Here is a 4,431-nt window from a genome sequence, read left to right as displayed (position 1 = left end):
TGCGGTTTTTGCTAAAGGAAAATATTTTGATAAAAACGCTTGGGCTAATTGGTCCCAAGTTTCAAATGTTGCAGCAGGCATAGAAGTTAACCAAATTTTTGCCTTATCCTTCAAAGTGAAAGGAAAAAGGCGAAGTTTGATTGCTTCGGCTGTTACATCAGTAATTTTAAAAGTATCACAAATTTCTAAGAAATTTGTCAAATGGGCATTAGGGTTTTCGTTAGGTAGTCCATAAAATGTTACGTTGTTTTGCAACATATTAAGCAAAGCATGCTTAATTTCAAATTGATTTGCATTTATACGGGGTCTAACTACACTATTAGTTACACCGGCCATTCCTGGCCTAGCATAATCCATAAGTGTCGGTGGATCGGCCATATTTTCTGGCTGGACCACTTTGGTTTTTAAGGGTGTTTTGTCTTTGTTTTTGTTGTCTTTCTTGTTTTTCTTAAGTGTTCTTTCAATTTCTGGATCAAGAGGGTCTGGTGGCGTGCCCGAACTTCGCGAACTGCGCATGAACTTGAAATTGTTGCACGAACCAAACTACCTTCAAAACAAAATTGAAAACAAATATGTTATATAAACTGAAAATAAATAAAATGTAAAAGTTGTATAAAAATAATGTGTAAACTTAGATTCGAAAATAAAATACGAAAAAAGAAAAATTTTATCAAAAATTTTGGCGTATCCCCGGCAACGGCGCCGAAAACTTGTTGAGCGATTTCCGCAAGTGCACAGTTTCGCTTGTAGTAATAAAAATATCGATCCCACAGGGATACGTTTTTTAACGAAAAACTTATTTTTGAATCTGTTAATTTCGAACTTGTTAGATTTACTATTGAATGTTAATGAAAAGTGAAATTTGTCTAATTGAATTTAGGAAAAATAATTGTTTAATTGAATTTGTGGACTTTGAGTATTTGAAAATGCTAGAATAAGATTTTATATTAGAATATATCGATTGTTAGAAAAGTTTTCTGATTTAGGGATGAATTTTACAAAACAGGAATGTTAAGCCCAAAATATACCTAAAATATCCTATATAAATACGTTAGATTTACATTGAAATCGTGTTAATTATATTCATTTGGAATACTTTTACGTCTTTATTTACTTCTTTGATGCAAGGTACCTAAATATTTGGTAAAATCCAAATAGGAGCGAAAACGGAGCTAAAACGGAGCTAAAATGGAGGAAAAACCTTAAAAACGTACCGAGAATGCATATCAGTCAGAAGAACGCTCGAGGAGGACGAAAAACAGTCGTACGCCAGGGAGGAACACTCTCTATCGTGACTGAGATTCTCAAAATCTCAGTCGCGACTTACGAAGTCCAGACCGGGGGAAATCAAATCTCGAAAACACGCCCATGTACCCCCTGTCGCGACTGAGATTTTCAGAATCTCAGTCGCGACAGACACCCCTCATGCACACTAAACACATGTTAAAATTCGTAAAGACGCGTCTGTTCGTTCGGATAAAAGCGACCCTTCACCAGCAGACACGACCCGTCATTTACAACCCTTCACCAACTATAAATAAGTGATTCATTTCAGAAATCAAGGTTGGTTATGTTGGAAAAGTTAGAGAAATTAGAGAAGAAAGTTGTTATGTTGAGTTTCTGATTCAGAAATGAGTCAGAAAGTTAGATTACATTTCTGTAAACAATCGTGTTGTGCACAAATTGTATTTAGATTAGTTATAAACACAGTATTAGTTTAGTTTTCATTCTGGTAGTGGACTGACCAGTCTCTATTCCGAAGATCCAGCGAGAAGAAGTGACGGCTGAAGCGCATGAGGTTTGACGAGCCTACGGAGTTTGAGAGAAAGATTGACGACCCGGATCTCAAAGTTTTCGTTACAATGCTATCCAAGTTTCTACTTCTCTGTTAACTTGTGAAAATTCACATTTCATTAATGATATACTTATTTATTCAATACATTCTTTCTGTTGATTATTTTGATGTTGTTCTGACAAAATGATTTTCAAAATGATAAATTGGTGTTTTTATTAAAACGTTCTATTTCCATCTTATTCATATAAGAACTTTGTTGAACACTTGACAGATTTAGTTTTTATGGATGATATGATCGCTGGCCCGCGACTAATCAAACATAAAATGCTAGTTTGATTAAGGTAGCAATCTACTCCGATCCAGAGAGATTTCTACGGTTCAAAGCCATTTAATTGAGTAAATTGATATATTGTTTCATGTCCATAATCTCACAAAGTTAAAGTTGTTTACTTTGCTTAATGAAAATAAACATGTATTTTATTCCAATTACGGAAGTATCTGTTTTGTAATCAAAATTCCAAAACGGAATTGTCTTCTAAACTTGATATAATCTTTCTATCTAATCCTAATTTACCAAAACCTATTCAATCAACTAAAACGTTTATCTTTTATTAAACCTAAACACGTGATTAAACCGAATTAAATAAAGTTTAGTTAAAAGCGTTCCCTGTGGGTTCGATATCTTTTATTACTACAAGCGTATACCGTGCACTTGCGGAAATCGCTCAACAAGTTTTTGGCGCCGTTGCCGGGGAACGCCAAAATTTTTGACAAAATTTTAAATTTTTCATGTTTTATTTCGAATCTAGGTTTAAACATACTTAATCCAACTTTTATAATTTAAAAGTTTTCATATACTAATTTATTTATTTATTTATCAAATTCTGTTTTGTAGGTAGTTTCGGTTCGTGCAAAATTTCAGGTTCATGCACAGTTCTCGAAATTCAGGCATTGCACCAGACCCTATAGACCTAGAAATTGAGAAAACCCTTAGGAAGAACAAGAAAAACAAGAAAAACAAAAAAAAGACCCCAGTAAAAACACATACCGAGCCAGAAAAAATGGCAGACCCACCAACACTAATGGAATACGCTAGGCCAGGTGTGGCCGGTGTAACCAATAATATCGTTAGACCCAGAATCACCGCAAATCAATTTGAAATTAAGCCAGCCTTGCTTAATATGTTACAAAATAATGTAACATTTTATGGGTTACCTAACGAAAATCCTAACACCCACTTAACAAATTTCCTTGAAATTTGTGACACTTTTAAAATTCCAGATGTGACTGCATAAGCAATCAAACTTCGACTCTTTCCTTTCACTTTGAAGGATAGAGCCAAAGAATGGTTAACTTCTATGCCAGCCGCAACTTTTGCCACTTGGGAACAATTAGCCCAAGCGTTTTTATCTAAATATTTTCCTTTAGCAAAAACCGCAAGAGTCATAAAGGAGTTAACATCTTTTTCTCAAAATGATAATGAGACCCTTTATGAAACTTGGGAACGTTTTAAAGAACTTCAACGTTTATGCCCACACCACCAATTACCCGCTGAACTTTTAATGCAAACATTTTACAATGGACTTAATCCTACAACTAGGGGTTCATTAGATGCTATGTCGGGAGGGCTATTTATGAAGAAAACATCAGCCCAAGCGAGAGAACTTTTGGAGGAAATGGCAATCAACAGCAGTATATGGCCCGCGGAACGTGGACATATGCCGGTGGCAAAACCATCATCCTCAACCACATCGTCAGTTAAAGGTATAGTTGAACTTGATCCAGTCGCAATGCTACAAGCCCAATTTTCTGCTTTATCGCACAAAATTGACAAGTTTATGGCATCGCGCGATACCAATGGTAATCCAATCCAAACGGATTTGGACTACGACAATATGAGTGAGATCGAACAGGTAAATTTTGTCCAAGGGCAAAACCAAACTAATAATCCTTATTCTACTACTTATAATTCTGGATGGAGGAATCATCCTAACTTTAACTGGAAAGACAACAGTAACAATAATAGTAGTGCTAATCAAAATCGTACCACTAATTATCAAAATCAGTCAAGAGATACGATTAGCACTTTATCTTCTAAAATCGACAAGTTTATAGATGCTATCAGTGGAAAAATAAGTAATCACGACGATGGTTTTAAACGGATCGAAAATAAATTCGATCAGCTTATTAAAAACCACTCATCTAGCATCCATAATTTGGAGGTTCAAATTGGTCAACTTGCTAAATCAATTCCATCCCGAAAAGAGGGAAGTCTTCCCAGCCACACGGAAGAAAATCCGAAAGAGCAGGTGAAGGCTATTACTCTTCGTTCAGGAAAAAAATTATCAAGGGCCTGAAATGCCCAAAGATGCAATATTACAAGGAACTGATTTACCAAAGTCCAAAGAAGATATCTTAAACACAAATAGTTCACCATCTGACACAGGTACTAAAACTTTTGTACCCAAACCACCTTTTCCGCACAAAGTCCGAAATAAGGACTATGATAAACAACTTCTAACGTTTTTGGATAAACTTAAAAATTTGCATATCAATTTGACGTTTATGGATGCAATCACACAAATTCCTAACTATGGTAAGTTTTTAAAGGATTTGATTTCAAAGAAAATCAGTTG

General features: G+C 35.1%; 1 non-coding gene across 1 annotated transcript; it reads right to left on the bottom strand.

Annotated features, from left to right (window-relative positions):
* Window positions 1–3,234: 3,234 nt before the first annotated feature.
* On the bottom strand, window positions 3,235–3,341 carry LOC136201568 (small nucleolar RNA R71). Its single transcript, XR_010673915.1, has one exon. It is a non-coding gene; the product is annotated as a small nucleolar RNA R71 (small nucleolar RNA).
* Window positions 3,342–4,431: the final 1,090 nt, after the last annotated feature.

The sequence above is a fragment of the Euphorbia lathyris genome, chromosome 7 (assembly GCF_963576675.1).
Source record: "Euphorbia lathyris chromosome 7, ddEupLath1.1, whole genome shotgun sequence".
Lineage (NCBI taxonomy): Eukaryota > Viridiplantae > Streptophyta > Magnoliopsida > Malpighiales > Euphorbiaceae > Euphorbia > Euphorbia lathyris.
This window is presented reverse-complemented; position numbering and strand designations above follow the sequence as displayed.